At 36.8% G+C, this 26,066-nt stretch overlaps 2 long non-coding RNA genes across 4 annotated transcripts in view; both read right to left on the bottom strand.

Moving 5' to 3' along the window:
- Positions 1-26,066, bottom strand: part of LOC311433680 — a 476,332-nt gene that overhangs the window by 318,715 nt on the left and 131,551 nt on the right. The window lies entirely within an intron of this gene.
- The window catches only part of LOC311433682, a 28,629-nt gene continuing 7,691 nt past the window's right edge, over positions 5,129-26,066 (bottom strand). Inside the window, exons 2-4 of one of the 3 annotated variants that reach the window (XR_014690907.1) lie at positions 7,393-7,444; positions 6,927-6,942; positions 5,849-5,934 (exon numbers count right to left, since the gene is read on the bottom strand). This is a non-coding gene — a long non-coding RNA (uncharacterized lncRNA). Of the gene's footprint in view, positions 5,802-5,848; positions 5,935-6,823; positions 6,943-7,392; positions 7,445-26,066 lie in introns of those variants that run through there. The other 2 variants (XR_014690906.1, XR_014690908.1) reach the window with 2 other exon arrangements.

Genomic DNA, 26,066 nt, shown 5'->3' with positions numbered 1-26,066 from the left:
TCGGCCACGAGGCCTCCTCTCAGTCTGCTCTTCTCCAGGCTAAACAAACCAAGTCACTTCAGCCGCTCCTCATACATCTTCCCCTCCAGACCTTTCACAATCTTTATATCCTTCTTTTGGACACACTTTTTCTTTTATGCCATTCTGATACTGTAGCACCCAGAACTTCACACAGTATTTTAGGTGAAACCACACCAGTGCAGAGCTGAGTCACTTCACTGGACTGGTTGGCTATGCTGTCTCTGATGCACTCGAGAATACAGTTGGCCCTTTTGGCTGTCAGGGCACACTGTTGACCCATGTTCATCTTGCCGTCAACCAAAAACCCCGATGCCTTTCTGCAGGGGCTGTTCTCCAGCCTTTGGCCAGGGCAGAACCCGACACTCGCTCTTGTTAAATTTCTTGGTGATCACCCATACCTCTAGTTTAAGATCTCACTGCAAGGCCACTCCACCCTCAAGGGAGTCAACAGCTCCTCCTACCTGAGTATTATCTGAAAACTTACTTAGACATTTGAATCCTACATACAGGTAATTTATAATAACATTAAAGAGAACTAACCCTAAAATAAACTAAGTCACTACTATATTACAAATACATGACCACTGATCATTTATGTCAAATCCAAGGGTATATTCTTTTGTACTGAGACATTTCATCAAGTTATGTTTTCTCTTGGGCAAGGTACAGATTGCTTTGTGGTGCATTATATTGTGCTTTTCCCACACACATCCTTCTCCAAAAAAAAGAAAAAAGCCATCAGATCTGTTCTTCCGCCTCCATACAGCTGGTACAAAATGTTCAGCTGGACACAAGATAAGGTAAAAGAAGGACAAGAACCAGAGGCAGATGAAGTTATAGGGCTCCCAGATGATAGCACCACAGTATTGATTTATGTTTTATAAACAATGCTGAAGAAAGGCAAAACAGATACCTATGATACCTAGAATTTATAAGTGCCTTAGGAAATAATTGTTATTAGCTTGTACTGAACCCAAATATAAGCATACTAAAATAATGTAACCAACAACAATGTGCAAGTATTATGCCAAACCCAATATACAATAAACAGTATGTGAACAACCTGACCATCAAAGGGGTAAAGCCAAGGAATTGCAGACAGAAAAACAGAAGAGCAAAATTTGTTGATAAAGAATGAATTTAGTGACATTTAGTTTTGAAGTTGAAAAATGGCCTAATTTGTCAATCTTCTAAATATTCCTATCAACATAATATCTAATTCTCTGACTTAGATAGATAGATACATAAAAATATATATTCACCTACAACATTTTGCTTGTTTGTTGCTGAAAGCTGTACTACATGATGAAGGGATGCCACTATTTTGAGAATCACACATTTCTTTCTGGCTCCAGTTATACTGTTTTTTAACATCACACTGTATGTTTCACATGATGAGCTTTGAAGTTCAGTAAGGTTTTCTAAAATCAGATTACCATCACTGTAGGGGAAGAGGAACCATTGTAGCCAGGGTTACAAAATGCTTTCTAAAGCTGTCCTTCTGAGAATATTGTTAATCTTGAACATGCAAATAAAGAACAGCAGGAAATAAAAGAATAATTGGATCCCCATCAGGAGTGAATGAATGGCACAATTCTTTAACCACATTTTTCATACTCATTAATTGAGCAATGGCTATGAAATAGTCATCTGCTAATATGTCCTTATATACTTTGTTACTAACATTATCATCAAGCAGTTGTGTATGTTATTCACTGACAAGCTAAGTACTCTGAAACCTATTGGGATATGGGGACACAACAGCAGCATTCAAAATCTATTCTCAGTTAGATAAAGAAAAACACAGAAGGGTTGGAAACACATTAAAAGAACCAACAAGATAATGAATATCTTGCACCTGAGGATGTAAACTTGAGCACTCTTCCCAGCATAGTGCCCATGATGCTCTCCCACCTCCTGCTTGTCCTCCTTTTTCCCATTTGTGGGGGAGGAGGAGAGGAGTGGGAGTCTCCAGCCACACTAGAATGACTGGCTGAGCTGCCCAGAAGATACCTCTATGACCTACTTCTGTCAGAAGGAACTATGTTGACTGTTTGAATTGCTTATTTTGACTGTAATGAGACTGGAAGCTCTCCTATGCCTAACTGAATAGTTACATCCAGAGCCCAACAAACCCTAGCACAGTGACAGCAACAAACAATAAACACATCCACAGTATGGATGTGGCCAGAGAAAATGCTGATGTTGGCTATATAGACAGCATACTTGAATATCCATGCAAGAGCCATTCACAGCATATCTGACACAAACTGCTGACTTCAGTCTCATTCTGGAGGGGACACCAAACACTGCCTCCTTGTGAACAGCTTTACTTCGTTAGAGAAATGAATGAGAAAGGGAATGACTCCCCCACTCCCACAGGTGATGGCTGGAAAGCAGAGTTGCAGAATAGAGCATTGTGAAATGTCCCTGCCTGCGCTGTCCTGCTGTAGATAAGCCAAAGACTCCTGGCTGCAAGCTTGAAAAATCGAGTATTAAGATACATGCTAAACAAGCAAACAGGCTAGCTCTGCTACCTCTGGGATAGCTGCTACCTTACACAGTCCCTGAGGCATCAGCAAGGGAGGATTTGCTGAAGTGAAGAAAAATAAGAGTCTAAATCAAGTGACATAGGTGTATACATTGTGGTTTGCCAGGTAATTTTTATTTTTTTTTCCCCTGTCTGCTGAAAATCCTGCCAGGAAAAAAAAAATGTCAGAGGTACTTCCCTCTTGAAAGTCCAGACTTAGTATTTGGCTCTGTTTACTAGCAGAGCCTTCTTCTGCACAGATCTAACCTTTCTGTGCTGGACAGGTCAACAGCTGTGTTCCATACGAGCTCTCCCAGTTTCATCTTTCACAGTAAAAAAACAAAAACTTCCTTGCCCTTTGCCTGTTTCAGACATGCCTTTTGTTACTAGACGTGAGAAAGCTAAGAAATAGGAAATGAGAGTACACTTATAACATTTTTAATTACCATATAAATCTATTCTATCAACCAAAAACTGTTTCCATGCTCAACACAGGGGAAGGACTGAGACAAACAGGAGTTATTTAACATGCACATAATCAATAACACATGATCTTTGGGTATGGGCATGCACTGTAAGTCAGTGGAGATGGTTAAAAAAGTCAAGCCTCCCTTAAACAGGTGTTCCATTCTGTTTTTTAAATTAAAAAAAAAGCTAGCTTGTGACACTAATTTCAGAAAAGATAAGGATCTCAAGGTGTCACAGAAGCTATAGTAGGATGGAGTGCCCATACTTCTTGCCAACACAAAGTCAATTACCACACATTCCTTTCAAAGGCAACTTCTTCAAGTATTACCATCCTGTTAATTTACTGTCACACTGGCTTCCGCAGTTATCTATGCATTGTTGAGATGATGGTCAAGCCTCCAGCAGCCAATGTTATCTCCATCTGGTGTATAGGAAGACAGATTTGTTGTACTGCAGGAAAGGGGAACTCTGACTCTAAACTTGTGGTGTGCTGCTTTATTTCAAATATAAAAATTAATAGGGCAAGAAGCAGAATAAGAAAGGACCAAGCAACAACATATAAAAACTTCAGTGAAGAGATTTAAAGGATTTAGTGTTTTTTAATGAACAGAAGCGCTTTGAAATCAGATTATCATCTTCATAGAAAGTAACACCAGAAATAATTATCACACCCCAGGTGATCACAGATGAGCTAGGAAAGACAAGTTACATAGGTCATTCCCCTCCCCCCCCCCCTTCCTACACTGCACCAACAAATATACAAACAAGGAAAAAAAGCCTAGTACAATGGCTACAAAGAGTGCTTGGAGAGCTGCCTGAGTATCCATGGACTGGCACATCTCTGTGCCAGACCACGTGATTGCAATTTGAGCTCTATAGTGCATGTTCTGTAGATCAGAGGATGCATTCATTACTGGGCACATGCTGCTGCTGCAAAGTAGTGACAAAGCCTACCTCATTAGGTGTTTATCACTGCTGGTCCAGCTCCAGAAGCCTGGACCAGAAAGACAAAGATAAATCTCCTCAACTATACTGCTCTTTCTACCACCAATGAAGGTAAAGATTTACCCTGATACACACATACAGTAAGAAGTGATGTAGGTTGAATTTTAGCTCAAATTTAGTTACAAATTTCTTACTGCCATGTTACAAGAAGGTAACAGCATAAAAGTCCTCGTTTCTATTATATGAAATGTTTTCATCTGTTCATTATACAAAGAAGGTATAACTGCATACTGGTTTAAAACAACAATTAAAAAAAATAGGCTAGAACAAAAATCTGAACAACACCCTCTGATTTCTGGAGTATTTTTTTTTTTTTTTTTTTTTACTTAAGCCATTCCATATTGTTTTCCTCTCATTTTATGTTTACAGAATCTATATTCTAGATCTAGTTGAAGCAAGTCTGATGTAGCCAATTTATTTACTAAGATTTCTGTTTGTTATGTTTTAATGGTAGTGACCTTTACTGTAGTCTGCACAAAGGCACAGATCTTCATGCATGCCAAGATCTAATTTATCTCCAAAATTTAATATGCAGAATTAAACTGAGTAAAACTTAGCTGAGTAAGTAGGTAAGCCTGACATACAATCATCTAAGCTATTTTAACATTATCCTTAAGTGGTTAAGTGTGCAAATCTGTGATCGCAATAATTATATTTTGAGGTAAATCAGATTTAAGCAAAAGCAGGTGTGGAAAAAATGGCTCAGCATCTTAATGTCTACAAGCATACATTTTATATTTTATTTTATTGGTAAACCATAACATTTAAGAAACCTAATCATCATGCAAGAACTGACAAAAATAGTACAGCACTCTTTGCTGCTGAGACATGAAATGCGTTGTCTTGCCCACTCACACTTCCCCCCACCCCCATTTTTTATTTTTTTGTTTCCCCACCAGTGTTAGGGTTATTTAGACTCAAGTTTGCTCAAGAACCTGCTAATTTCTACCTACTAGGATTACTTTCATGAACCATACAATTAATGGAAGCAGAGTTTTTAATAATTTGTGTCTCGGTGGCTATCCCTTGTGTGGATTTCATTATGTATAATTAGCACAGAATTCGGATGAGAAACTTCTTTCAGTTGAGTAGTAGGTTCTCCTCTTTCTGTCTGCTTTTTTTTTTTTTTTTTTTTTTAAATAAAACTCCTAGAAATACAGTATTTTGTGAATCTGTGAAATTTGGTTGAAATTAGCCAATAGATTAAAGACATTGGAGAACAGAAAGAACAAATAAAGTGTGTGTATAGCTCCATATATATATACACGTTTACAAAACATGGTCACAGAAGTCTTCTGCCCTTGGGAAACCAAGCTAAATCGTGATTCTCTCGTTGGACAAGCAAGATGCCAGACTATGGCCTTCTGCGATTTGCTAGTTATTTAAATGGTAGTTTGAAACATGCATTACAAGCAACACCTTTGGCAAGTGGGGCTCCATTCTCAGGAAAGCAAGGCCCTATTTTATTCATGAGTCTCCTTCACTAATGAAGGATCTTCAAAGCAAACAGTCAGTACCTGACCATAACACAAAAATGCTTCTTTTTCCAGCAAGATTTTCACTTCACCTTCTAATGCTGTCAGCTTCCAAACAGACACCTACAGCTCATTGAAAGTCCTCTCAGAACACAAATAGGTCACACAGCTCATTTCTGGATGCATGCCTTTTCTCTGTACTCAATTAACCTCTTCCTCTCATACCATCAGGAACTGAAGATTTGAACTGACTCTTTCACAGCCCCATGGGAGTCTCAGCTTTCTCTGTCTCCTCTTCTCTCCTGGATGTCAAAGGTTATAGTAAAGAGGAAATTTCTTCCTTAATGACCTCCAGTCTTATCAATAGATTGAGTTGTAATAAAACAATAAGGATTCTATCCAGGTAAGCAATTGTCCATCTTTGAGCTCCATTTCCTAATTTTGAGCAATTGAGTGACAAGAACAAAAGAAAATGAAATTTGCCAGAATTACCTGCCATAGTTCCACTCCAAAAGATTCAAAGCCGATCTGTACAAATAACGCTCACTCACAAAATTGAATGCATTTCAACTTACTGTTAGGATGTAAGGTGAAGGAAAGAAAATTAGTCGATGAGGAAAAAGCATGGAAAGGGAGAAAAATAAGTAGTACAGTGTTGCTAGGTTTTCATTGTTCTCTAAAGAAAATAAATACAGACTTTAAAATTACCCAAAAAAAAAAAAAATGTTTTTCCATAAGCAACATGCTTACTGACAATTGCTTGGTTCAAAGGATATTTCCTTTTGCACATAAACTATTTTTTTTACAAAGAAATAAAAAGAATTTAAAGATTGAAGTCATGAACACAATACAATCACTGGTGGTTATCCATGAATTAAAATTGACTACACAAAAGGAAATATGTAAAATCATTTTTCTTCCCTGAAACCCTATACTCTGAGCTCCATGTCTTCCACACTAGACTCAATGAAGTTACTGGCCTGTGGGCAGAGAAGGAAAGCCTTTTTTTTTTTCCTTCTTTTCATACTTCTCTGCCTTGCTCAAGATAATATTGTAATGCTGTTAGTGATTATACAGGGGAATATGAAACCCTGATTTTAGGAAGGAAATGAAGGAGATGTAGTTTTTCATCTGTTTTGTTAATGCAAAATTGGACTGAGAAATGCATGCTGAAACACATTGTAATTATGAAGGAGAATTGCTTTAATGGCAATTATAGTCCAAAAAGAGATGTGCTCTGAACTTTCTAAGTTGCTTTCTGAAATACTTTTGGCTATATTTACTCCTAATAGTCAAATATGCATGCATGCAAAAATCACATATGGTCTTTACTGATCACATAATAGATTTGATGTGATATGATATACATACATACTCATACACACATAATACAGTTTTATGTGAAAAGATCCAGTGGGAAGACCTACCTTCCCTGGGTCTATTCTGTTGTTTGCACAAAAAAAAAAAAAAAAAAAAAAAAAAAAAAAAAAAACAATAGGAAGAAGTTTCACATCACTTGAAATTAATATATATATTATATGTATTATATATAATATATATTATAATATATATATACACACACACACATATGAATTCTCAAGCAGAATTAAATGTTTTTAAAAATTGAGTGAGGCTGGGAAACATAAGTCACCCATTTCTAATGTTAAACTACTGCTGACATTAAATTAGTTCCAGTTTTGCAGTTTCCTCCTAAACCAGTACTGGTTCATCAATATCATACCTTAAAATGTACCTAAAAATGAACTGGAGTATTGCTTACATCATTAAAAACAGCTACATATATATCTTTGCAAGTATAAGGAATTTTATAATATACATATGTGTATATTATAAGAAAAGAGCTTCTAAAATTGAGTACATGTGAGAGCTTACCAGAAGGTAGCTGATTCTATGAAGGGCATCCAAGTTTTAGAGGCTGAGAAAGCTGACCAAAAAAAAAAAAAAAAAAAAAAAATCAAGAATATTTATACTGAAAATTATTCTTTCCTTTTTGACCTAACTTTATCCTAATCTAATTGCTTAATAGTTGGTACAACGTTGAATACAAAGAGATGAAATTAACATGTTGCATCATACTGACAGAGGTTTCTCAAAACTCCACTGAGACACTCCCTGAGTCACGGACATTATTCTTTCCACAGTGTGTTCCCAATTTTAATTGTTTAAGCAGCTGTATTTTGCACAAAGGGCAAGACCCAAACTGGTACTGGCACACTACAGATACAAAATTGGCAGAAGCTGTGTGCCTAAATCCTAAATTTGCATTGCGCATGCACAAAGCCTGTTTAGGCATATGAAAGGCTGCAGGTTTTTACATTTCCTTGCAAATCTCTGGGCATTCAAAAATCTGTTCTTGAATATATGTAGTCACCATCATCCTTGCTAAATGGACCATCTTTCTAGGCACTTCTCTTTTTTTTTTTTCCCCCAAGGTTTCTTACTCCCAGACATTAAGTCAAGCTCACGCTTGCTTTCTCTCCTTGAAAATTCCTCCTTGGATTCTTTTAAATCTGATGTCCAGTTTCAAGAGGAATGAATAAGAATGAGCTCTTGGGATGTGTAAGGGGATGGCATAGATAATTTTCTAACAGCAGGTAATATAGAGTTGATTTTCTCTGACTGCGAAGAGAATTTAACCCCAGACTCCCTGTTTCAGTCCCCTGCTGCCTTTACTGTCACAGAACCATCACTGACTCCATGCTGAGATGAAAGGACAAGCCTGTAATCTCTGTGGGATGCCTTTGGAAACTATGATATTCCAGTTTTACACTGCACCTAACTGAAGGCAGCAAACACATGCCTTAGTTTCAGAGAAAAAAAATAAAATAATAATAATAATAATAAATAGAATTTCAGAAATTAAGCTGGTATTTCCATTGGTTAGTTTTGAAGACCTCATCTCAGCATGTTCGAGGTCATGAATTTCATTCACTGAGCTATCACTGTGCCATCTCATCTCAAAGCCTATAAGATATGGCCCAAATTCCCTTAAAATCTCTCAAAATAAGGACTCTGTATATTTTCCATTGACTACTGGGACAAGTGTGTTAGTTAAGATCTACCTGTACATGCTGCTAGATTAATTTCTGTCTCATGAATCTTATTTCTATCATACACAATTTGCATATCTACATGTAGTTAGCTGAAGCCAAAATTCTCATCCTTCCCAAAATGTCTCATTGCCTTTGGGTGTATATTCTTCTGTTTGTCCCCAGATAAAAAATTCATCTGTGTAAACCTAAAGCCCTCTATACCTTCAAAAATGTGTTACACCTCAGGTGTTGAACATGATCCAGACAGCAGCAGGAGGAAACTGTCTCCCCAAAGGAGGTGCTGAACACACACAAAGACTAGTTCAGTTTGCTAAAAAGAGCTGCCAGAACCCTGCTGTTACGTTCATTATAAAATATAACTATGCATATATATAAATGTATATACAGATATATTTGGCATCAATCACATTTCCAGAAACGTCGTCTTTTATATGTGATGGAGAGCGTTCTTCCCCCCCCCCCCCTTTCCTTTTAATGTATTTAATTCCTCATTTTTCTCCTGAAATGAAAAAAAAATTAATACATCCATCCTGTTGTTTCTTCTCTTTGCTCAGCAGTTTCCAAAGCAACAGGTCTACGCAATTCTTTTTCTGCTTCTTTGGACTGGGGGAATCTGTCCTAGGGCATCAACCATGTGGCTAAACTGAGATTTATTTTTTTTTTAAACTCAATTCAATATTCTGCTGAGAGTTTTTGTGTTCCCTGAATGAAGTATTAAAATTTCCTTAGCTCTTTCTAACCCACCAAAAAAACTTGTTCTCTTGCTAAAGGTCTGATAGGATTTAACCCAGTGATGGATATCGTTGTCTGTTTTTGCTGGTTCTAGCACAAGTTGTGTCATTTTGCATTTCCCACACATTTAACGTATGCATTCGGTGCATAGAAATTCAGCTCTATAAATCATCTGCTTTAGTATTTTAACCCTCCAGTGCCTCTGGCTTTTCCTTTATTGCTAGAACATAATTCGTGGCAATGTGTTAGACTGTGTATGAGCATCTAATTTAAACAGCCATCCTGTTTGCTTTTAGATCAATAGCCTGTTCATATTCTGTTCTCTTCCTGCCCATAGCTACTAGGAAAAAAAAAAAAAAAAAAATCACACAATGAATGTCACCTTTTTGTCTTTTTTGTGCATATTGCACAGGTGATGACAGACTCTCTGCCCAGCTGTGTAGCAGGCTATATTTCTTGCACATTTTCCCATATGCTTACGGCACTGGGAAATCACTTCAGCTGGTGTCAATTGCCACTACAGTCTGTTTTGTTGGAATCTGACTTCCCATTTCAGTTACGCTGCTGCCACAGGACTCTCCCTCTCATATGCCTGTAACTGCTACCCGCACTTAATGCAGCATGCTGCTTCACGCTCCACAGTCCAAAAACCATGCTGCTGGAAGCTGCCATACAAAAATGTTAGTATCATATTCACAAAAATACTGATCACATTCATGAGAATCATGGGACTGCTGGCTCTAAGAAGATAAAAATAACCCAGCCTAGTAGATGTGCTATTGGTTTCAAAATTATGAGACAGGAAAAACAAAATGACATTTTATTTTGGGGGATTTATAGCTTTCGATTATTTAACTTACAGCCTTCGCATCTTCCAAGGTTTTTTCTACAAATTTAAAGACTAGGTCTTCCAAAATGACAGCAGAGAAGTTCAGATAACTGCCTTATTCAGAGGATGGATCAAACACAAAATATTATGAAACCCCTTAGAATATTACAAGCACTAAGGTCACTGAAATCTACGTGGAAATTGGAGGCAGCTTGCCTTTCTTTACTAGATAAATACAGAAAGTGGAGATATCACTTCTGCCACTCCACAAAGGAATATAATCAAGAGCAATCTGGCTGTAGATCATCTTTTCCACAAGAAGGACTTGTTTCCTTTTTTGCAAATATTTCCATTATACCTTTCATCGGAAGAAAACACCAGTTCCAAACATCTTGCTTTTCTTTCTATCCAGTTCAAAAACCAGCAATTAATATTTCCTCCAGATGGAATACTTTTTCATTTTGTTTCATGAAACACTACAGAGGAGCAATATAAGCCTGTCCAGGCCTTCCATATGTCTTACCCTCTGTGCTCTATTAGATTCCAACATCTATATTTTCTTTTTGAACCACATGAAATAAGATAAAAAGCATTTTCCTTTAGTGTTCTCACACCTTTATAATATATCTATATATTTGCTAAAAAAAAAAAAAAAAAAAAAAAAAGGCCAGCTGATAAATATTTCTGTATTGTTGTTATCAGTGTGTTTTGTTATCTGTCACTTCCATCCTTAGGAGCTGACTGTTTGCAGCAGGAATGCAGGTCTGAGCATTGTCTTAACTGCTTATGGTAACAAATCCTTCTAGTAGTAGGCCTTTGTTTCCATAGCAACTGTCTAATAATTTGCCAGATAACATTTATGTGATAAACAAGCCTAGAAATCATTGTTGACTCACATTAGAAGAAATCCTATACATTTTGTGCTGCACTCTCAGAGGCAGCATTTGCACTGTGCGGCGGTGAGGTTTCGTATTTCACATTAGGAGGCACTCAATCTTCTCCAAGAAGTAATAGGATTAAGCAATTTCCCCAAGCATCATAGAATATTCAACACAACTCATTTTAATGTGATCAGGATAAAGGCAACATCCTCTGCATCTGTCACCACACTACGTGTTCACAATTAATTAAGAAATGCATCTGCAAGCACTGCCTCATTTAAAAGGGTTCCTTGAACAACAACAAAAATAATAATAATAATAAAGAAAAAGCAGCCAAGCACACATGTAATTCCTAGAACTTTAAAATTTTGTTTAAAAATTAAATATAGACATTGAAATGAAATAAAAATCCTGAGCCATATCATAGTTCCTTACTGGCTTTTTGATTTACCTCTTGCCATTTCTTTATAAAGCCGGTATGTGCAATCATACTGGGAATCTGAAGTGAGTAGAAACAGCATATTTGCTACAGTGAGAAAGTGATACTGGCAACACGGCACAGTACAGTGGCAGAGGAAGCTACATGGAAATACAAATTCCCCTCATTCATTGTCTTCAAAAAATAACACTTCAGTGGAGCAAGACTGTCCCAAGTAACAGTTGTACATGACTGAAGAACAGAGCTGCCTGGCAGGTTGGGAAATATGTATGCCAACAAAGAACTGAAATGAATGCCCAACTCGCTTTGAAGACAATTAAGTTGACTATCCTATTTGGCATAGAAACATAGAAGTCTGCAGATGCCCATCACAGTCAAGTTCATTTGACTAGCAATCTGCTTCCATTCTACTATGCCTTCTCTGGTTAACATTTATGTCATAATACAAACAAACCCCACTGATAATCACTGCTGACTCATGTTTTACTGTGTTAACACTTTTAGAATTTCTGCAAAACCCGTTTGCTAATTTTATTGTTTCACCTTTTCAACATGGAGTCCAAACCCTATTTGTTGTGACACTGTCAACCTCAGCAAAACATAGTAGTCAGGGAGGTCATTTGATATGCGTTGCAACTCAGGAGAGTTCCCTTTTAGTTTCCTCCAGCTTCTGATAGTGAAACTCATACCATAACACATTTATAAAACAAAACACAATCATTTAGCATTTGAAGTGAGAACCACTGTAATTCCTTAGCCCACATTACACAAGAGGTCAGATTAGTTTAATCATCATTTTCCCTTTCGTTTTTTAAATCTCTGCATCTTAAAAGTATATCTATGTATGCATTTCAACATGAAAAATCTGGTTTATAATTCCTCAGTGCCTGCAATTAGAGTTGAATAAATTATTTATCCAGAATATGTACCATCAAACATGTTTCTCAAGAGTTTATCTGAGTTTTGCTCTGGCCAATTTATTCTTTGTGGTAGAAATCGTATATAACCAACATAATTGGCCTTTGAATTTCTGAGTCAGAATCTCAACATACAAAGTCACAATAGACCAAACCCAGTGATCAAATACTAGTAGGTTTTACAAAGTTTTGATCAGAGCCCCTTTGGAATAGTATCTTTCAGAACAAACAAGTCACAGCTATTCAAAGTTCTTATAATGTGCATTGTTGCACAAGATCACAATAATATACTCTATTTCCTAACTGCGTAGTTGCATAGATTAGCCAAAATAAAAAAGAAAGATGCCTAAAGAAATTGTATATATTTTGAATTTTATCCATTATATAAATAATAGCCTTGAATATTCAAGTAACTGATTTGAATGATATAGATGACAGCTTTTTGGCTTTATCTTAAAATCTTTGTTAAAATCAGCATGAAGTTTAATTTCCAACTCATGAATCTCAGTGCATCTTTTATGTGGAGTACACTGATCTTTTTACAAGTGCTATGTAGGCCTCAGATAACCTGCTTCTGTTGTTTGATGTATCAAATATCTTTATCATTGTTTCATTTTGTAGTGGAAATGATAGATGATTACAAAAGGAGACAGAAGAATGTAGGCATTCAAGTACTGTGTGTTAAAAGTTTTTATATCACTTTTTTAATACAACAATTGATCAAAGATCAAATGGTTGAATTATTGCTATCTCTCCCTATAAAGGTCAGGAGTTCATTCCTCTCATACTGCTCTGAAACCAATAGACTGGATTCAGCCTTTTCCTTTTGATTAGAAAACCTTTGAGCAGATGCCTAATTTTAAGAATAAAATTCAAGCAAAATCAACAATCTTCCCCTGTCATGGTTTTGAAAACAGTATATATACTTGCATACATGTCCACAATTCAAAACGTTTAGTTTACAGTCCTACAGGTAAAAGATATTGTTCCATTTCATGAAACATGTCCCACTCAAGAGTGCACAGAGCTGTCTCTCTATGAGCTCACTCCACAAAACTTCAGTGTTACAGAATATGTATTTATAGGATTTAAGGCTAATCAGTCTCCATCAAATGCCACGCAGTTTCTTTGCGATGGGGGGATATATTGCTTTGCATTGCAATATGTTTGCTTAGCTCATCCAGTTGCAATTGGACCATCTTTCAGTTCTACAAAAGTATGTAACATTCGCACAAACACACACACAAAAAAAAAAAAGGCAAATTTGAGCCAAGCATTTAGCCAAGCACAAAAAGAAAACTAAACAACAACAAAACTTTCATCACTTTAATATATCAAAAGCTTTTTAACATAGGCATGCCAAAAATTTTGTAAATATTTTTCAACTTTGAACTAGTTTTGTAACTGACATTATAGGCATTTGCTATACATGGATATTTTATGGTAAGTTTATTATGCCATGTCTGTCTGCCAAAGCGTGCACTTGACAGACAAATCATTTTACAGTACAATAAGTAAGGTAGAACACTTCATATCTGAGTGTTTTGCCTTGGATTGTCAACCAGTGTCAGCTAACAGCTGTGTTTTGAAAGAAATCCCTCTGAGCTATTTCTTGTACCTAATCTCCAGCAAGCTGCAGGTTCCCCACAACAAGGTGAAGTTTCACCTGCTGTCATCCATCCCCACCCTACCTCCTGTCACTAATCGGTGAGCCATCATCTCACTCAATTTCTGTTCACTTCTTTCTAATTGGGTTATATGTTGTTCATACTGGCATGAATTTAACATGTGATGCTGCCATCCTGAAACACTTCAGTCTTTGAGATCCTGTATTGAGTAGTTAATTCATGCATTCTAGTATGTAGTGTCGAGGCAGAGATGCAACTAAACTATCACTTGCACAGTACAACAGTAGGAAATATGGAAGAGAACATGGAAGGAATATGGCTTATTACTGGCTTAGTTTACAATAAGCAGGAGAGACACTCAAAATGGGGGGAAAAAAAAAAAAAAAAAAAGAAAAGTTGCTCTTAGGACTTAATGCCTTGACCTAATTTGGATAAATTCAGAGATCTGATAATCTAAGACATTAAATCTTCTCCCCAGTGCACTATTATTTTGAACAGAAAATTTTTTCTTGCGAACTGTGATCACAGGATACAGAATGGAAAGAAAAAAAAAAAAAAAAGTGATTTATCAAAAGCTAGTAAAAACATGATAGTTCTAAACAGATAAATTTGGGATTATGCCCAGACACAAAACAAAAATCAGAGTACTCAAATTTCATATATACCCTTCTATTGCAGATTAGAAATTTCTAGTAGTAAAGAAGTTTAACTGGAAGAGACTAGAAAAAGGAGGAAACAAGTGGAGGGAGCCCAATTTCAGTTAACATCAGAACACAGATTTACCTTACAGATCTAACATCCACAGTGAAATTTTCAGATGGGCTTAAGTGCTTTCATAGCCTTCTATTTCCAAGCCTATCAAGTAGCCAACTGTTCAAGTCATCAGGTCCATCTGTATGGAAGAACGTTTGTCTGTGGTCATAATCTAAAACAATATAATCATGCCTACCACTTTTTTTGACATTTCAACTAGTATCCAACCACTGCAACTTATCTTCTCAATGACATGGCTGATCTCTGCACATCAAGTCCATCCTCTGCTACATACATTTCCTGAAACACTAAGTTCACAATTTGTGACCATGACTATTAAGTTTAGCCTTTATAAAATGAATGAGTTTTATTTCTCCTCAGGTAGAAAACTAAATCTTTTTGAGACCTGCACATTCCTCCCAGAGAATAAGAAGCTGACCATCAACCTCCTCCTAATACTGATTCCTTAATGAGCAAGCAGAAAGTATCTTCTGGACAAAATAATTCTGAAAATGTCAATGTTGCTTTTTAGAGTTGTTCAGCTTTCTCAGGACTCTGAAATTCTCTCTTTCAGCAGACAGTCACACTTGCAGCACTCAAATCATTCGTATGTGCATGAAAAGAGTATAAAAAGAAGTTCAGGCAATTTCTGAAACCAAGTAATTACCAAATTATACTGAATATAATTAAAAAGCTGCATTTATTTAGCCACATAACAAGGGGATCTTAAAAGATGTCTGTATATTCTACTTAAATAAAATACAATTACTGGAAGGTGTGTGCGCTGAGCTCTGTAGTTGCAGTTCCTTGAGTGGATTTTTTTTCGGAGTGTCGCTGGCTGGCATATTTTCTTATTACTGCATTAAAAATCCAGATCTGAAATAACTAATGATAATAATAAGTATTTTTATTATTATTACGATAAAGAACAGAAATCAGAGCTGAACATCACATTCACACATTGTTTCACCAGGAGTTGAGTACCTGCATGCCCTTTGAGCATTTAAAAATGTCACCCCCTAACACAGAGAGAGAAATGTTGGAAATCTTCACCATTTCTGATTAAAATGCCGTCTCACAGCCCTCCTGCTCACTGAATCTGATTAGTTATTTTGTGTGATGCCTGGATTTTTATGAAAGTCAATAAACTGAGAAACAGCAAAGAAAGGTTAATGTGATAGTGCCTTTAGGTTATTTAGCAGTATCATTCTATAGTTAAAATATTATGATAAAAAATAATCCAATAAATATACTTATTTAGTTTTAGTTTTCATGCTTCAATCTATCTTCCATTGAGGAGTCAGACTGTTGGCTGTGCTGAAGAGAGATAAGAGGAAGATGCTAAATTACCACTGATGTTTCTTGTTTCCTCCTAAATAGTCACTTGTGACCACTGTTGATATCTTGTTATAGCATTTACTTTCTGCCACCCAGATAAAGAGGGAAAAGAAGCCACTTTGTGGTGAGGCATGGTCTGATGGTAACAAGGTTGAAGAGCTCTGATGATAAATGAATGCCAGCAGATGCAAGAACCGTATAGACAAGACAGATGATGAAGTCCACTAAGTCATAAATACCATTCAAAATTTGTCTAGGCTGACTGAAAGTCTTTTGAGTTACATTTTTATTTTAGGGTACTCCTATTTAGCATAGCTTTTGAAGGGATGCTCTACTGATAGCAGAAAAAAAGCTCATTCAAAATAACTTCTGATTTTTTTTTTTCCTCATTTCCTAGCCCCAGAAAGTTTTAAGAGAGGGGAGATTTAGATTAAATACATTAAGATGAAGTTGTTTACTCAGAGTGTGGTCAGGCGCTGGAAGAGGTTGCCCACAGAAGCTGTGGTTGTCACATCACTGGAGGCTAGGTTGGACACATCCTGGACAACCTGACCTAGTTGGAAGTGTCCCTGCCTGTGGCAGGGGGGTTGGAACTAGATGGTCTTTAAGGTCCCTTCCAACCCAAACCATTCTATGATTATATGATTCTACGAAAGTTCTGACATACCATAACTTAGTCTAATTATTTTGCATTTTCAAAGTCTAAAACAATATTTGGAGTCCTCTGAAATGCATTAGTTATAATTCCAGTCTTTACCTGGTCTAGAGTGTTGAGGGAGACAAGCTTTCAGGCACACAGGAGTGACAAATTATTCCAATAACCTTTTAGATCATTATCAAAAGGCACGGAGAACAGAATGATATCTGTGAAGGAGCCACCTCCCCTCCTGAGGGAAGGAAATAAAGGTAGCTGAATAATGAAAACAAACATTCATGAAAAAAAATAGGATTTAACAATTCAAATATGATGTTCTTCTTATTAATGTGATGATAATATTCATTGTTCATGAACATTAAGGTGATTGCTCAAAACTATTATTTTTTAACGTTATTTTCTCTCAGCTATTTTGTTTTCTGAACATTTTTATCACATTTAATAAAATTTTATTAAAAGCCACCTGTATATATCACTACCTGAAATTCCTAGCTTTGCCTTTTTTTTTTCCTCTCTTTTTTTTTTTTAATAGAATAAATTTGCAGCCTTTAGGGACTCAGGGAAAGATTGCTAAAAAACGTGAGCTCTCAGGAGTCCAAAATATATATAGTAAATAAAAGTGTTTCAGCTGTATATATATATATTTTTTTTTAAAGTGACTACCTGCAGGATACTTGGGATCTGTTTCATGACATTTAAATTTTAGTGCTGTCTATTTACTGAAGTGCCAAGAAGAATTTTAAGCCTGTGAAAAAACACAGTTTTCCTGACAAAGCACGTGCACAGCCCTTGCAATACCTAATTCACGATGTTACTTGTGAGGCAGAGCCAGTCCATTATTTCTATTGATTTTGGTGGAATTTAGGATTTTCCCCTCCTCCTATTTTGGACTGGCTCTCTTCTCACTAACAGCCAGCTTAGAGATTGGACAGTTACTTATTAGTTGTAAAAGGGATACAGTCTCAAACCATAGAGATTTCCCTGTCACTAATATTGCTGAGAAATATAAAGGAATCAAAAAACTAAAAATAACTTGCAGTAGTATAATGTGTTATTGTGTGAGATTATTAGTGGAACAAGTAAAATAGATAAATAAATAAATAATAGCCAGCTGTTACATTATTTCTATCTTCTGTGCTCTCCTTCACAGTATGAAATAGCCCATAGTTTAAATTCTCGCTTCTTGAATAAAAGTCACGTAAATGAGCACCACCCCAGCACCAAATGAGCCACTATTTAGACAAGCATTGGACTTCCAGTGAAGACATATGAAAACCTATAGAAATGGCCAGGACTCTGATAGTGTATCTTTACTATTAAGTAGTCTGTTAGTTTGCTAGCTGCACTGCTTGCTGCCTTTGCCTGGTATCTCTTTCATTTTCTAACAAGCTCCAAGTGTTTGCAGAGATCTGAAATGACTATTCAGGTTTAGCTCCTGTATGCATTGCTTGCATGATTATTTCATTATTTCGAAGCATGCAGACCTCTGTGGAAATTGCCTTTTGTGGCTCAGAGTTTGTCCAGTCTAAAATCACAGGGCATACCCTTATTTAAAGATGACACACTTTATTAGCTTTCATTTAACATCTGCTTGTGCTGCAGAGTTGTTTTTTTTTTTTTAAATCAGAGCTAATTACATAATGTGTTTTTCTTTTTTTTTTTTTTTATCGATTGCCTGTTGATGTGTGTTACTAACAGCAAATTTGATAAGGCTAGTGCAGGCAAGACTGCAATCATCGTGCAAGAAATTTAGAAAGTGACTGCCACCCATAGACTAAAACTAACATAACACAATAGATGTCTGTAAAGAGCTGCAGGACCAAGAATTAGAAACCACATCAGGCAGGCAAGAAAAGCTTCTCCTGCAGGCTTTCACTATTGCTGCCATTTACAAATGGCACTGCACAGAAATTTATTGGACACAGGAAACTAAACATCCTTGATATGGTTTTATAAATTTACTATCAGGGTCACTGCTAAGGTGAAAAATGCCCAAGCTTGACCTACCAAACAGCTATAGTGTTAGACAGACAGAGTATTTTCAAAACCACATAATTAATTTAAATGTGCTCTGTCCCACATGCAAAGCTTAGCTTTAAAATAAATGAAGAAATAAATGTGCCTGAACTGCATTTTTTGGTGTGCCAGTGGAGCAGCAGACAGTGAGTGTCTTGGACACTTAATAGGGCTTTTCAGGACTCACTCTGCTTTTAGAGCCTCACGCAGTTTGCCAGCGTATACCATCACTTCCTTGTGCAGTAAGCTGGAGCTGTGCAAGTGACAAGGCTTGTGAACAAGTCACACTAACTAGGCACAAAGCAGGCCAGGCAAGGTTTCACATGGTGCTCTCCTCACTTAGGTACTAATGTCTCACCACAGTATAAGATTTGGTTCCCTTGCTGTCAAAGCATGCAGAAAGTTATGCTAGTCATATCTGGGGGGACAGAAGGTTGCTGAATTTTAGGTTTCCAGGCATTTTTGCTGAGTACAAAACCAGAGCTTGAAGAAGTCTAGCTTGTAAAGGAAAACTGGAAGAGAAAAAAAACTATAGATGAGAAGGTATTTTCTAGCTTTGGCTATACTAGACTACACTGATACTTTCATTAAGCTTTAAAATTTTATATAGCAGTGTTACTGGTCCCATGATACAAATGATTTTGGAGAGCTTTATTTCAGGATGTTTATGATTGATGTACCATAGCAGGGAAAATTAAGGAAAGATACTCTTGGTGGAAATATCCCATCTAGAAAGTCTGTCTAAAAACAAGGAAGCAACTGCTTCTCTTTGCAGTATCATCTGCAAAACGAACCTTCATCAGAACTAGTGAACTAAAACATATTGAAAAGAGTTAGTTCAATAAAAGTGCAGATGACCAGCTATAATGCCTGTACCTAGCTCTAGGTCATATGCAGCTATTTCTTCCTCTTCTTCCTTTGCACCACTTCAAGGCCTGTGCCAAATGATAATGTTTTTCTTCCCATTTGAGACACAATGTCTATATGGACAAAATACTGTTGTGTCAACAAATGAGTGCAACCAGTAACAATTTTCAATTGATGCAGAAGCTGCCAATGTTAGAGAAGTATTTCCTTTTTTTTTTTCTGCCCCCAAATGAGATAAAGATAGAAGAGCAGAACTGAACTTTTCCACTAATTTAGTTGACCCCCAGCTAGCAGATTTACAGCTAGCATCACAGAAGCCATAGCGTGAATGGAAGACACTTCCACGTAATTTTCAGGAGGCTTTTCAAAACATTTAACAGCAATACAAAATACTAAAGAGGGAGTCTTGGGGGAAGAAAAGCACATAATTACAATCATGCGGGAAGAGTTTTTGCATAGTTTCACTTTTTATGGATCAGTAAAAATTACACTGAGCTTCATATGGCACATGAAGGAGATTTTAATTCCCAGGCTCTGATTCCTAGGACAGGTCTGTTCCTTTTCATCTCATTCAGTGAATCGACAATTTTCAGAGTTGTCATCACAAAGGGATCTTAAATGATATACCAGAGTTAGGATTCAAACATACCACAACCTTCTGCCTTTCCACGAAAGGATAACAGGGACACACAAGATAAAAAGTACATAAATTGATCCAAACTTTCTTCATGCCATTGTTGGAAGTCTCATGCAAGGTGAGAGGTGGTAAGAGAGAGACCTAATCAGCCTCGGACAGCTGGTAGCCCCATCACTTGAATGCAGCTAACAGCTTGTGCAAGAAGGGAAGAGATTCCCTCTGGAGAAGAGCATCCTCTTTTCCCGACTAAACAACACCAGTTCCCTCAGCTGCTCTTCATAAGACTTGTAAGTCTTACGTAAGATAGTACTACATCTGCTGTGCAAATGCAATCATCCAGTAAGTTTGATTCCTACATAGTAGGATCCTTGCAACTGTGATTAACCTGAATAAGCGGTTGTCCTATAAAAAGGATACTTATAACAAAACAAGAACAAAAAATAAAAATAAGGTGCATTTCAAAGATACATGCTTAAAACAGAAACCTTATAAAGAATACAAACACCACGGAATAATCCCCTGAGAAATTCATGTGCACATTAGCTTTTAATTTTCTCTTAATCCTTATTTGCAAACTTCATATTAAGGAACAAAGCCCAGAAATTCCTGTCTGATAGTTAGCACTAAGCCAAAGAGAACTATGAAAACATAAATTGATATTTCCATTAAACAGAAAGCATTTCCTTTCAAATTCAGAACAGCAACTTTCTTTGGAGATGCTACTATCTGACAAACTGGCCTAGTGCATATACAGGCATTGGAAAAACTTTCTTACTGAAGTATAGTTCCAGTGCCAGGTACACCAGCCTGTGTATATGTACATAGACAACTCCCTTCTGTCAGGTCCAGTGCTTTTCCCAGTTAAGGGGACTACAAACAATACATTTAGCAGTAATGTCTGTTATGTGAATATCATACAGATCCCTTGTAACATTTATAATACTTACACGTTTAGTCTTTCACTTTTTAATACTCTAAATTTACATAAATCCAGCAGCAACATTGCACCATTCCCAGTAGTAACACTGGAGCATTTGCACTGCCCTAAGTGACTGTAAAGAGTTGTAGTATTGTGCAAATGTGTCACTACTTCATCAATTCCTACGATGTATTTCTCCTGTCACATTTTAAAGCCGATGGTGACATGAGTCCAAACAAATTAAGTTTTGCCAACTGTGTTAGCCTTTTGCCATTGCAGTGCTGTCTCCTGAATGTAGATCAGGCTAAATAATCCTCGAGGCACCATTAACTATACTATATTTGGGAAAATAACTCTCTTGTTTCCTCAACAATATCAGTATATTTAATTTAACTTGAAGGCAACAAGTAAAAAAAGAACTAGACTAGCCAGAAAGTGAGCATTTCACATTCTGTACTGAAATAGGATACATTTAAAAGTGAGAAGTGGGATTAGACACATCTGTTATAGACAGCAGTTCACACAACAATCATTTGCAAGGCAACTGGAACCGCACGAGCAACTCTTGCTTCTGCAACGAAAAACATTGAACTTGTAAGTGAACCAAATGAGTGGTATGAGCCATTCATCTCAGAAACTGGCTTTTCCTCACATTTGGGTTATTCTACCCACTCTGCTATTGCAAGACCATATGTCTTCAAAACACATTAAACCAAAGCTGAAAGGGACCACTTATTTTATATGCAAAGTAATACGTGCTTCATATCAGCTTACATAAATCTTCATGTAATAAAAGCATATTAAACTATAAGATATAGCAGAGAGGATTTGGGGTAGGAGAAGCAGCTCTAAAATAAAGAAGGGGAAAGGTGGAGAAAGAATACTGGTAGCTGAACTGCCAATGATGACTAATGCAAGTACAAAGCCATTTCCTCCCCAGTGGCATATCCCTGGTGGATCACTTTTGATCACCCATTAGAAACACTGAGAGGTAGAGCAGGATCTGCAATGCCAGGCTGTACAGAAACCAGGGACTGCTGATAACATTGTTCTTTACTTAAAGGGACATCAGGCAGTTCTTCAAGCTAGGGTATATGCAATGGGCTGGGTCTGGTTTTGAAAGGAAGACCTTGCTTTTAACACAGTAGGGAGAGAAGTGACAACTGACTGTGATAATCAGTAAGTGGTGGACAGCACAGGCAACGTAACTTGAGCAAACCAAGTAACTGATGCAGCTGGGAGAATGTTCATATCAAATTCTGCAACACGGTGAGGTAGAGCTGACTCCTATTCCGAGAAGGAGCAGATGTCATTTTAGAGACCTTTTTATTTAAAAAGAAGTTATGTCTGGCATCAAAGAGTTTTAAAGCCTACACAGAGCTCAGGCAGCCCTCTGGAGACAAGTCCCCAGTCACCCAGTACAGTGTGTGAAGGTCTCAGAGTATCACTGGAGCAATAATTTCAGTCTTTTGGGCAGAGACTGTTTTGTGATACGAGCTAGCAGAGCACTGGCATATCAACTAAATAGCAAGGACAAGTTTCTGAGCATGCTGTGTGCAATAACTTCATCTGCAGGGTTGACATGGCCACAGAGCATTTAAATATGGGGGGTTGGAGGTGGAAGAGGAAATATATGAAGTTCAGAGCTGCAAAATAGTTCCCTCTGAGAGCAAGTCCACAAATGGAACAATTTCCCTTGACAGCTTTTGTGATACACCATGTATGAGACAGGTTATATATCAACCCCAGCCTACCTTTATGGGAAACATTTTGTTTTCATGGTACATTTAGCTAATACTGAATTATAATTGAGCTCATGTGATACTACCTATTATGCAAATACATTCATTATGATTCATGGCATTACAATAGGTAGTAAATGAATTGATAATTACATGACACTTAAAACAAATAGCATAACACTTTGCAAAATCACAGCTAAATGTTACTTTTTACAACATATTATGTTTGTATTCTACTCTTGCAACAGACTGTAAGAGGTCTGGAATAGGAGTGGCAATGTGGTATCTGCAACAAATTGACTGCAGTGTACTTTATTAGCAAGGAAGTGCTACTATGTGTTTTAGATGCAATGAAGATGTTTAATTAGAAAGCTGCCTAATGTACACTCGATGTCTTGTCATCCAGCTGTTGACCACAGGGAACCACAGAGTTCAGTTAATATGAACTAGATGACTTTTTACCCCTCTGAGATGATAAATATATGATAAACATGCAGAAAGTTCCATATAGCTTTTTACAGCACAGGCATTGTTAAAGATTAAAAAAAAAGTCAGATAAAAGGCAAAATAAAATGAAACAGTTCCTGGATTTTACAACAGGATATAGAGGTTATTTTTTGCCCTACATATCTAAATGTTAAGAATCTGGAGACTGAAATGGAATTGGTGATGTGGAAGACTTGTCTTTAATCAAAGGGTGAAGTACAACCAGATCTACGACTGCACCAAACCTTTGACGAATCATAAAATATGATTAGGGTAAGAAAGAAGTGGCATCTCTTCCCATATAATACAATATGGGCTAGAGACAAGTTTTGCTTGATTTCTTTGGGGGACCAAAATAAGAAATGCCAAAATAAACATTGCAAACAAATCTGCAGCTGCCGCAGGAGGGTAGAGATACACTGACAAAGATTTCAGTGGAGCTGAGAAGCAGTGGCAGCTTGTGCTGCACCGCCTGGGCAGGTAGATAAAGAACTTCACTTTCTTGCCTAGTGCAGATGGCTGCTTCTGCAAGTGTAGCCTATACATTTAACTTAGGCACACACTACAGTTAACCATCCAAAACCCAAACCCATTATCTCCTCAATGACTGAATTTTTTTGTCTTATCTTGCATGTCTGCTGCGAAGCCTTTTAGTATGATTTGAAGAGTTTGAAATTGTTACTCCTACTCTTTCAAAAGTAAATAGTAAGAAAATAAAAATAAAAAAAAACTGTCATTCTTAACATAACAAGAAGTATCAGAGAGATCAAATCAGACCCTGGCTTATTTGCTTACTCAGTGAGAATCAATTCCAATAACTTCTTTATAATTGAACTTACTGAACTTTCCAATGCCTTTCTCACTAATTATTGTAATTTCACACGTAAAAGCATACAACTACCAGCATTTTATACAAAAATGAAGCAAGATGTACTAAATTTGTGGACCTCTCCAACTCTGAGATTAACTTACATACAGAATATGCAAATGTCTGAATATTTCATTAAGCTTTCTGTTCATTTTGCAGCCCTCAGCAATTTTAAAGGAACATTGTGCTCTGTCAGTTTCATGCATTTTCTAATTGGGTTCTGATCCCTCTCCCTCTCCAAAAACATGTATAGGTGAAGCACCTCGCTTCTGGTACTTTATAATAAAGATCATCACTATTGATTTCCCATATGGCCATTCTATATGGCTGAAGAAAGACACCTGAAGTAGCAATCAGAAAGCAATCAATGAACGTTCATTCAACATCTGTCTTCCCATCTTTTATTTAGGCAGAGTGTAGTATTTAAAGGGACACCACCAAGCAAAACTTACACCCAACAAAAGGTTTATTAAAAAGTAAAAAACCTAGTTTCAGAGTCAACAAAAAATGGTTATGAGAGTTGGAGGAGGAACTCCAAAAGGATGCATACTTTTAAGCAAACACTCTCCTGGTTTTGCTGCTATGGTGGTGTGACACCTTGATGGTATGTACACAAGGGACAATGAAACTTGACCATAAACTGACTGAAAATGTAAACAAAGTGGACAGGTTGCTCTCATCAGCTGATAAGGGTCAGATGACAAACACTAGCCACATTACAAGTAGGAAGTGTGAATCAGATTTCAAAAATCCTTTTCTTCAAGTAATTTAAGGGGTTTATTTGTCAGTATATTTTAATATACATTTAAATCCTTGTGTATTACATCAAGGCATGTTTATTACCGAAACCTCATCAATTCTCAGAAGAAGACTGGCCTTGTAGACACAGTCCCCAGCAAAAGTAAGTGACCATCTGCACAAGCAAGAAACAGCAGCACCAGAGTAGATCACTTGCTCTTGCCATTGTCACCAAACAAGCAAGGCTGATATGTAGAAAAAGGAGGTAGAAAAATAGCCCTATCCAAGTGTAATTTGTAGAAGGTAGTTGCATCTTGAGTCTCAGAAGACCAAGCAGAAGTTTCATGATCTCCATACATGCTTTTTGTAATTTTCCAATAAATAAAATTGCACCAAGGCATTCAACAAACTTAATTAAGAAAGAAATATGATGAAAATGTCAAGTGTATTTGTTTTTTGTAAATTCAGATTCAATAATAGCTGGGAAATTGATATTGCTCATTTCTGAATTCCTGTGTACATCACAAACTTCAGACAACATGTTAATATTAATGGCTTTCTATTCTGCCTTCATGAGGTCACAGAAGGAAAATGGAGCAGAAACCATGTAAGACAGAACATGCAACTTGGACAGAAAGGCAAGGAAGGAAAAAGTAAGGAAAAAAAATAACAAAAAGGAAGGCAAAAGGGGGGGGGGGGGGAGGTAAAAACACATAAAAGCATGACAGAGAAAAAAAAAAAGCTAGTTGTAAACAAGTCTACACATCATTTGCTGATGCCATCTCAATTTATTATCAATATTCCTCTGTGTTTAATTCTATATATAGCATATAATTTCCTTTACCTGGAAAACTATTTGAATAATAGAACTGTATAACCTTTGAAAGGAAAAAACATTTAAAGTAACGTATACTAAGACATTAAAGATCCATGTTGAAAACCTAAAATGAACGTGAGAGCTTCCCACACTCAGATGGCATAGGAGAGGTGAGAAAAGCACCTTGCAAGTTATGAAAGCAAACCATAATCTCCATAAGTCTCAGGACTT

The sequence above is a fragment of the Aythya ferina genome, assembly GCF_964211825.1.
Source record: "Aythya ferina genome assembly, chromosome: 3".
NCBI classification, from domain to species: Eukaryota; Metazoa; Chordata; class Aves; order Anseriformes; family Anatidae; genus Aythya; species Aythya ferina.
The sequence above is the reverse complement of the archived record's forward strand: the minus strand, read 5'-3'. Positions and strand labels throughout refer to the sequence as shown.